Here is an 11,060-nt window from a genome sequence, read left to right on the forward strand (position 1 = left end):
GCACCAGGGGGCCCACGAGGTAGGGGTGCGCGCCCTAGGGAGGTAGGCGCGCCCCGACCCTCGTGGACAGGTGGTGGGCCCCCTGGCCTTCATCTTTTGTAGGTATTTTTTATATTTTCCAAAAAGTTGCTCTGTGAAGTTTTAGGTCATTCCAAGAACGTTTGTTTTTGCACATAAATAACACCATGGTAATTCTGCTGAAAACAGCGTCAGTCCAGGTTAGTTCCATTCAAATCATGCAAGTTAGAGTCCCAAACAAGGGCAAAAGTGTTTGGAAAAGTAGATACGACGGAGACGTATCACACACCGATCCACCATTATTCCACACTCGCTATTTATAATATTTAGTAATATATTCTAACTTTATGATAACAACACCTACTTTTATATTTTAGCTCTCCGATGTCATACAAAGTTATCCACTTCATACCCACAACGTAGTTTTATTTCTCATTGCTAGTTGGAAGCAAACGTTCGGTGTACGTAGAGTCGTATCAGTGGTAGATAGAGCTTGAGAGAATATTGATCTTACCTTTAGCTCCGTGTGGGTTCGACACTCCATACTTATCACTTCCACCTTTGGAAATTGCTACGATGATTCCCTGCACTTGGGGATTATCAATGGCTAGTGTTAAAGGTGAACTTAAAATTATTAGTAAACATGCTTCTATGGTTACCACTCAAGTAGAACAAGTACTTAAAGCTCAGAATGATTTGCTCAATGAATTGAATAGTAAGAATAATGACTTTGCTGTTAGAGTTGCAACTAGAGGAGGTAAAGTGACTAAGGAACCTTTGTATCCTGAGGGCCATCCTAAGAGAATTGAGCAAGATTCTCAGAGGAATAATGTTGATGCACCTAGTCCTTCTAAGAGGAAGAAAAAGAAAAATGATAGGACTTTGCATGCTTCTAGTGAACCTGTTATAGACACACCTGAGAATCCCAATGATATTTCTATTTCTGATGCTGAAACACAATCTGGTAATGAACATGAACCTAGTGATAATGTTAATGATGATGGTCATGCTGATGCTCAACCTAGTAATGATAATGATGTAGAGATTGAACCTGCTGTTGATCTTGATAACCCACAATCAAAGAATCAACGTTATGATAAGAGAGACTTTGTTGCTAGGAAGCACGGTAAAGAAAGAGAACCATGGGTTCAAAAACCCATGCCTTTTCCTCCTAAACCATCCAAGAAAAAGGATGATGAGGATTTTGAGCGTTTTGTTGAAATGATTAGACCTATCTTTTTGCGTATGTGTTTGACTGATATGCTTAAAATGAATCCTTATGCTAAGTATATGAAGGATATTGTTACAAATAAGAGAAAGATACCGGAAGCTAAAATTTCCACCATGCTTGCTAATTATAATTTTAAGGGTGGAATACCAAAGAAACTTGGAGATCCAGGAGTACCAACTATACCATGCTCCATTAAAAGAAACTATGTTAAAACTGATTTTATGTGATCTTGGAGCCGGTGTTAGTGTTATGCCTCTCTCTTTATATCGTAGACTTGATTTGAATAAGTTGACACCTACTGACATATCTTTGCAAATGGCTGATAAATCAACTGCTATACCTGTCGGTATTTGTGAGGATGTGCCTATTGTGGTTGCAAACGTTACTATTTTAACGAACTTTGTTATTCTTGCTATTCCCGAGGACGATAGTATGTTTATTATTCTTGGAAGACCCATTTTGAATACTGTAGTGGCTGTTATTGATTGCACCAATGGCAATGTCACTTTACATGTTAATGGTAATGAGCATACGGTACACTTTCCGATGAAACAACCTCAAGTCCACAGTATCAATTCTATTGGAAAAAATTCAGCAATCACTATTAGAGGTTTTGAATTCCCTCTTCCTACTGTCAAGAAGAAATATGGTATTCTTATTGTCGGGGACATACATACCCCCGTTGAGGTAACATAGTGTTATTCGAAATTTCTCCGGTTCCATGTTATTCGGTATGAGTTTGTTAACAAGACTTGATCAACCTTGTTAGTGGATTCCTTTTGATGAGCAAGAGATGGATGAAGTTAGAAGGCACAACCTTCCGTACCCTCTTTTTACTTTCTGTTATTTATATTAAATAAAGAAAAAATATATTTTTTGTCTGTTTTGTGAATTATCCATGCAATAAAAAAATACCCCGAAAATAGAAGTTCTCCAATTGCCTTGAAAATTAAATAAGATTTTTTCTAGAATATTTGAGAATATCCGGCACTAAAAACACAACAGGGGGAGCAGCCACGTGCCCACGAGGGTGGAGGGCGCGCCCACCCCCTGGGTGTGCCCCCTGCCTCGTGGACCCCACGTGGGTCCCCTCCACTTATTCCAGCCACCACACACTCCTTCTTCCTCCCAAAAAAATCACCAACCAGCTCAAGCACGAGTTCTAGCTCATCTTGCTGCCATTTTTGATGTCCTTGCTCAAAGCTCCATTCATAAAACTGCTTTGGGGGATTGTTCTTCGGTATGTGACTCCTCCAATGGTTCAATTAGTTTTTGTTCTAGTTCTTTATTCATTGCTGCCGGGGTTCTGATCCACGAGCACCTATGGGACCGGCGGACCGGGTCCCTTTCGGTTCGGCGGGGGCGGAGGGTCGCACGAAGAGCGGATCGAGGCGAAGCACACGAGCAGTTTACCCAGGTTCGGGCCGCACGGATGCGTAAAACCCTACTCCTGCTTTGTGGATTGTATTGAGTTCTTTCTCGGGAGCGCGGAGTGCTACAGTACACACCAGCAGCTAACGAGACTGAGCGTGAGTGTTCTCTCCTTCCGAACCCCCCCTACGTTGCGCGTGGGCGTCCTTTTATATGCTCAAGGGGTCACCGACAGGTGGCAACGTATACAAGGGTAAAAATGGAAAGGGTGCTGCGGTTGGTACAGCTACCTGCTACAGTGTATCATACCTAACCCTGACGGCAGGGGACAAGGGCATTAAATGCCCGTCGGTGTCGCCTAAATAGTGCAAAAGGGACCGCCAGGGACGCCACCGCTCGCCACGATGGCAATCTTGTCAGCGCCACTTGCCACCGCGTATCGCTGGCTGCACAGCCTCTCGCCACGTACGCCTGGAAGGGTCCCAGAGCGACACGTTGGTGGATGTGCTAGAGCACGGACACAGAGTGGTGGCTTGCCGCGGCAAGCGCCTTGCCGTGGTTGTTGTCTTGTCGCGTCCGGGAGCTTGCCGCTCACCGGGCCTTGCCGGGACACGTGGCCCGTCGCGGCAAGTTCCTTGAGATGCCTTGGTTGGCCTCCCCGGCAAGCTCCTCTTGCCGGGGTCTTGTCTCCTTGGCTTGGATATGCCTTGGTTGGCCTTCCCGGCAAGCTCCTCTTGCCGGGGTCTTGTTTCCTTGGCTTGGATACTTTGTCCTTGAATGGCTCCAAAGGAACCACGGAGGACCTTGGCGGTCACCCGGCAAGCCTTGCCGCGGGATGCTGCGACTGCCCGTGCACAAGTTCGGGATACTAGGGTACCCCTACTCTAGTACACCGACAATTGCAAATTTTTGTTGCTTAGGTGACCCTGTTCTTGAGCTTGCATGTCAAATTTATATGGTCAAAAGTAGTTTTAATGCATGATATTGCCTCTAGGCACTTGTAGGAGTAGTTGCTATCAATTTTGTTGAGTCTGGTTCACTTTTATTTTGAGTTACTAAAAATTTCAGAAATTTTTCAGAGGAAGAAATATGTTTAGGAAAATGTACCAAGGTGGTTCTTCAAGAAAGCAAGGACCCAGACCCGCAATACACGATGCGGAACCACCGAGGGACGCTCAAGTGCGGCCTTGTGAATGGCCGTCAGAGGATTTCATGGTCCAACTAGGAATCAAGGAGGAATTTGAAGCATATGTGCGTAATACCGATCTTGAGAGCTTCATGGCAGATAAGTGCCGTCAGTACCACTACCTCACTGATTCCTTTGTGAGAAGGTTTGAATTTTCATCATCACGCAATTCTCAAACTGTCATGTTTGATCTTTATGATAAATCTTATACCATGGACTTAGAAGATTTTAACACTGCTTGTAATCTCCCACAGTGGGGTAATGTTAGTGAACCTCGCAAATCTGAATATAGAGATTTTCTTGCTAGTATAACTATGGGAGAATCTAGAGATGTAACACAAGCCACCATAGGGAGCATTCATTTTCCCGCTATGCATTATTTTGCTCTCTTCATAGGAAGGTGCATAAATGGTAAAGATGAAGCATGTCACATGTGTGTACCTGATCTTAGCGTTCTCAGGAGCGCTATTTTAGGAGATAAACAATACAACTTGGGGGCTATTGTTGCACGTAGGTTGCATAATAATAGTATTCATGGAGATTTCTTTGGTGGAATTTATGCAACTCATATAGCTAATTTTCTTGAGATACCCATACGTGGAGATGATATTGAGTTGCCTCCTTCTTATCTAGGTTATGATGCTATGGTTTGTCATCAATTTGTTGAGAGGAACTACCAGTCCCGCCAGTACCGACTAATCTTTGACAGACGACGCACCTATCACGTCGCTCTCCCCGCTCCTGCTTTCTTTGACTTTCAGGCAAAGGGGAGATATGTTATAACCAGGGAGGAGGCGAACGAGTATAAGAGGACGATGGAGACAGCTCGCCTCCAAGCGATAGCTCATGAGGCAATAGCTGCTACATCACAGTACGACCCCAACTACAACTTTGGATATCCGCCAGGCCAGCCGTGGTAGTAGACCAACTTAGGCCAAAAGCCTAAGCTTGGGGGAGTACGTATTTCTCGCCGACATTACATTCATGTTCACACACTCATGCTAGTTGTCGGTGCTCATACTTTTTCATTGTAATATCCATGCTAGTTTAGTTTCCTTTTTATGCTTTTCTTCTTGTGTGCTTGATAAACCTTAAGAAAAAACAAAAAAAATTATTTGTAGCTTTTAGTTAGTTTACTTTCCATGCCTGTAGTAGTAATAATTAAAAAGAAACCCCAAAAAGATTTCTCGTTCTTCTTTTGCTTGTTGGGAGCTTTCCCGTGTAAATAGTTTTGTTTCTTTTCTCTGGAGGTCGAGAGGAGAAGAACATAATGAAAATGTTGAGTGGCTCTCTTATGCATTATTGTTGATCTAACCAAGAGCCCATATTACATTGTCTTCTATCTTGAATTGAATGCTTGCAGATTCTAGCTTAGTCCAATGCACGTGAACTATTATTATTATCCACACTATTCGGTCGTGCAAGTGAAAGGCAATAATGATGATTATATGATGAAATTATTGAGATGAGAAAAGCTAGTATGAACTCGACCTCTCTTGTTTTTGTAAATATGATTAGTTCATCGTTCCTGATTCAGCCTATTATGGAAGAAACATGTTTGCAATGACAATTAGAGATTATAGTTGCTTATGCCATGCTTAATTAGCTAGGAGCTTATAATGGTTTACCTTGTGTGCCAACATGCTATTAAAATGGTTGTGATGTGGTATGATAGTGTGGTATCCTCTTTTGAATGATTCGAGTGGCTTGACTTGGCACATGTTCACGCATGTAGTTGGAAAAAATCAACATAGCCTCTACGATATTTATGTTCATGGTTGTAATGCCCCGGACACACCCGCCGGTGGTCGTTACCCCAGGAGGGATCTAGACTGGCCCCACAGATCAATACTAGTCTTTTCTGCGCACTTTGTCCTCACTCGTGCGCACCCGGGAGCAACTTCCTGGTCGGTCACCCATCCTGAAACTACTCCAAGCTGAGCACGCTTAACTTTGGAGTTCTGTCCGAATGGGCTTCTGGAAAAGAAGGAATTCCTTATTGATATGAGTAGTCTATCATCCCTAATAAGCCAGGCTATCACAATGGTGCATTATATCCTACTCATGCTTGCATTCGGTGTTGATTATTTTTAATGCATGTTCATGACTTTTGTCGCCCTCTAGCTGGTCGCTTCCCAGTCCTTTCCTAGCCTTCACTTGTACTAAGCGGAAATACTGCTTGTGCATCCAACTCCATAAACCCCAAAGTTGTTCCATATGAGCCCACCATACCTACCTATATACGGTATCTACCTGCCGTTCCAAGTAAATTTGTATGTGCCAAACTCTAAACCTTCAAATAAACATTCTGTTTTGTATGCTCGAATAGCTCATGTATCAACTAGGTCTGTCTGTATCTTCCATGCTAGGTGGGTTATTCTCAAGATGAGTTGACTCCACTCCTCACTCACGAGAAAATGGCTGGTCACCGGGATGCCCAGTCCCATGCTTTATGCAAATCAAATCAAAATAACTGCAAACAAAACTCCCTCGGGACTCTTGTTAGTTGGAGGCACTCGTTGTTTCGAGCAAGCCATGGATTGATGCTTGTTGGTGGAGGGGGAGTATAAACTTTACCATTCTGTTTGGGAACCGCCTATAATGTGTGTAGCATGGAAGATATTGAGATCTCTCGGTTGTTATGTTGACAATGAAAGTATACCGCTCATTCATATCTATTTCAAAACCGAGCTCTGGCACCTCTACAAATCCCTGATACGTCTCCGTCGTATCTACTTTTCCAAACACTTTTGCCCTTGTTTTGGACTCTAACTTGCATGATTTGAATGGAACTAACCCGAACTGACGCTGTTTTCAGCAGAATTGCCATGGTGTTATTTATGTGCAGAAACAAAAGTTCTCGGAATGACCTGAAACTTCACGGAGATTATTTTTGGAAATAATAAAAAATACTGGCAAAAGATCAAGACCAGGGGTCCACACCCTACCCACGAGGGTGGGGGGCGCGCCCCCTACCTCATGGGCCCACTGGAGCTCCTCCGACCTCAACTCCAACTCTATATATTCGTGTTCGGAGAGAAAAAAAATAAAGGAGAAAGATTCATTGCATTTTACGATACGGAGCCGCCGCCAAGCCCTAAACTCACTCGGGAGGGCTGATCTGGAGTCCATTTGGGGCTCCGGAGAGGGGAATCCGTCACCATCGTCATCATCAACCATCCTCCATCACCAATTTCATGATGCTCACCACCGTGCATGAGTAATTCCATCGTAGGCTTGCTGGACGGTGATGGGTTGGATGAGATTTATCATGTAATCAAGTTAGTTTTGTTAGGGTTTGATCCCTAGTATCCACTATGTTCTGAGATTGATGTTGCTATGACTTTGCTATGCTTAATGCTTGTCACTAGGGCCCGAGTGCCATGATTTCAGATCTGAACCTATTATGTTTTCATGAATATATGAGAGTTGTTGATCCTATCTTGCAAGTCTATAGTCACCTACTATGTGTTATGATCCGGCAACCCCGAAGTGACAATAATCAGGACCACTTCCGGTGACGACCGTGGTTTGAGGAGTTCATGTATTCACTATGTGTTAATGCTTTGGTCTGATACTCTATTAAAAGGAGGCCTTAATATCCCTTAGTTTCCGCTAGGACCCCGCTGCCACGGGAGGGTAGGACAAAAGATGTCATGCAAGTTCTTTTCCATAAGCACGTATGACTATATTAGGAATACATGCCTACATTACATTGATGAATTGGAGCTAGTTCCGTGTAAACCTAGGTTATGACTGTTACATGATGAACCACATCCGGCATAATTCTCTATCACTGATCCATTGCCTATGAGCTTTCCATATATTGTTCTTGCTTATTTACTTTCCCGTTGTTATTGTTATCATCACTACAAAACACCAAAAATATTACTTTTGCTATCGTTACCTTTTCCCACCGTTACCACTCCTATCATATTACTTTGCTACTAAACACTTTGCTGCAGATACTAAGTTTCCAGGTGTGGTTGAATTGACAACTCAGCTGCTAATACTTGAGAATATTCTTTGGCCCCCCTTGTGTCGAATCAATAAATTTGGGTTGAATACTCTACCCTCGAAAACTGTTGCGATCCCCTATACTTGTGGGTTATAAAGACTATTTTCTGCGCCATTGCCGGGGAGCATAGCTCTATTCTTTGAGTCACTTGGGATTTATATCTGCTTATCATTATGAAGAACTTGAGATATCCAAAAACAAGATTTATCCCTCAACTACAAGGGGAGGTAAGGAACTGCCATCTAGCTCTGCACTTGATTCACCTTCTGTTTTGAGTAAGCTTGCGACACCTATACTTGCTTCTGCTATTGATTCTGATATGTCGCATATTTTTTATGATGCCACTTCTGCTATGCATGATACTTATGATGAAACTACTTCTATGCTCGATACTACTGTGCCACTCGGTGAATTTCTTGATGAACAACTCGCTAGGGCTAGAGACAATGAAATTATTGAAACTGACAATACTGATGAAAGTGATTATGAAGGGTCTCCTAATAAATATGAATTACCTGTTGTGCCTGAGGGCTATGTTATGGATGAAGAAACTACAAGAGAATTTCTTGCTTGCAATGATAGAAGTGATCTTAATAAATTATTAGCTAAGCTTAAACAAAAAACTCTGAATGCTAGAATGAAATATGATCCTGCTTATGCTACTTCACCTATCTTTGTTACTGATAAGGATTATGAATTCTCAGTTGATCCTGAGTTAATTACTTTGGTTGAATCTGATCCTTTCTATGGCTATGAATCTGAAACTGTTGTGGCACATTTTACTAAATTAAATGATATAGCTACCCTGTTTACTAATGATGAGAAAACTCGCTACTATTATATCCTTCAATTATTTCTGTTTTCATTAAAGGGTGATGCTAAGATATGGTTTAATTCTCTTGATCCTGGTTGTGTGCGTAGTCCCCAGGATATGATTTATTACTTCTGTGCTAAATATTTCCCTGCTCATAAGAAACAAGCTGCTTTAAGGGAAACATATAATTTTGTGCAAATTGAAGAAGAGAGTCTCCCACAAGCTTGGGGGAGGCTTCTCCAATTACTTAATGCTTTGCCTGATCATCCTCTCAAGAAAAATGAAATACTTGATATCTTTTATAATGGACTAACCGAGGCTTCCAGAGATTACCTGGATAGTTGTGCTGGTTGTGTTTTCAGGGAAAGAACTGTTGATCAAGCTGAAATTCTATTGAATAATATGTTGACCAATGAAAATAATTGGACACTTCCTGAACAAACTCCTAAGCCAACTCCGAAGAAAAGGGGTATTCTATTTCTTAGTCCTGAAGATATGCAAGAGGCAAAGAAATCTATGAAAGAAAAAGGAATAAAAGCTGAAGATATTAAGAATTTACCACCTATTGACGAAATACATGGTCTTAATTTGCTGCCTGTTGAAGAAATACATGGTCTTGATAACCCGACACATGTAGTAAAGGTAAATTCCCTCTATAGATATGATAAAGCTGAAATCCCTGCTGCTATGTTTGCTAGCCAATGTTTGGATGAATTTGCTAACTTTATGGTTAAGCAAGAAGATTTTAATGCTTATTTTGGTAGACAACAGAAACACAATGCTTATATGATTGAACACTTGAGTGAATATATGGCTAATACGTGTCCAACGTATCTATAATTTATGAAGTATTCATGCTATTATATTATCAACCTTGGATGTTTTATATGCATTTATATGCTATTTTATATGATTTTTGGGACAACCTATTAACCTAGTGCCCAGTGCCAGTTTCTGTTTTTCACTTGTTTTTGAGTTTTACAGAAAAGGAATATCAAACGGAGTCCAATTGACGTGCCAATTTTTGATGATTTTTTATGGACCAAAAGAAGACCCCAGAGTAAAAGAGTTGGGCCAGGAGAGTCCCGGGGCGCCCACGAGGGTGGGGGGCGCCCCCCAGGCGCGTGGGCCTACCCCGTGGACGCCTCGGGCACCTCCTTGACGTGAGACCAACGCCAAAAATTCCTATAAATACAGAAACCTCGGAAAATTAACCTAGATCGGGAGTTCCGCCGCGAGAAGCCTCCGTAGCCACCGAAAACCAATCTAGGCCCTCTCTGGCACCCTGCTGGAGGGGGCCATCATCACCGGAGGGCATGGAGGAGGATCCCGGAGGGGCCATAATCACCATGAAGGCCAAGGACCAGAGGGAGAACCTCTCCCCATCTAGGGGGGAGGCCATGGAGGAGGAAGCACAAGGTGGAGAACCTCTCCTCCTCTCTCTCAGTGGCACCAGAGTGCCATCGGGAGGGGAATCATCGCCGCGGTGATCGTCTTCATCAACATAACTGAGGGAGTCCTGGATTAGGGGGTATCCGGACGGCCGGACTATATCCTTTGGCCGGACTGTCGGACTATGAAGATACAAGATTGAAGACTTCGTCCCGTGTCCGGATGGGACTCTCCTTGGCGTGGAAGGCAAGCTTGGCAATACGGATATATAGATATCCTTCCTTGTAACCGACTCTATGTAACCCTAGCCCCTTCCGGTGTCTATATAAACCGGAGGGTTTAGTCTGTAGGACCAACAACAACAATCATACCATAGGCTAGGTTCTAGGGTTTAGACTCTTCGATCTCATGGTAGATCAACTCTTGTAATACTCATATCATCAAGATCAATCAAGCAGGAGTAGGGTTTTACCTCCATCGAGAGGGCCCGAACCTGGGTAAAAACATCATGTCCCCCGTCTCCTGTTACCATCCGCCTAGACGCACAGTTCGGGACCCCCTACCCGAGATCCGCCGGTTTTGACACCGACAATCACCATCATCATCTCTTTTACGCGGTCCACTCTCCCGCACCCCGCTGTAATCCCTACTTGAACATGGTGCTTTATGCCACATATTATGATCCAATGATGTGTTGCCATCCTATGATGTTTTGAGTAGATATCTTTTGTCTTTGGGTTGATTGATGATCTAGATTGGTATGAGTTGTATGTTTTACTTTGATGCTATCCTATGGTGCCCTCCGTGTCGCGCAAGCGTGAGGGATTCCCGCTGTAGGGTGTTGCAATACGTTCATGATTCGCTTATAGTGGTTGGTGAGTGACTGAAACACAAACCCGAGTAAAGGGGTTGTTGCGCATGGGAATAAAGAGGACTTGATGCTTTAATGCTATGGTTGGGTTTTACCTTAATGATCTTTAGTAGTTGTGGATGCTTGCTAGAGTTCCAATCATAAGTGCATATGATCCAA

This window comes from Triticum urartu, chromosome 1 (assembly GCF_003073215.2).
Source record: "Triticum urartu cultivar G1812 chromosome 1, Tu2.1, whole genome shotgun sequence".
In the NCBI taxonomy this organism is placed as follows: Eukaryota; Viridiplantae; Streptophyta; class Magnoliopsida; order Poales; family Poaceae; genus Triticum; species Triticum urartu.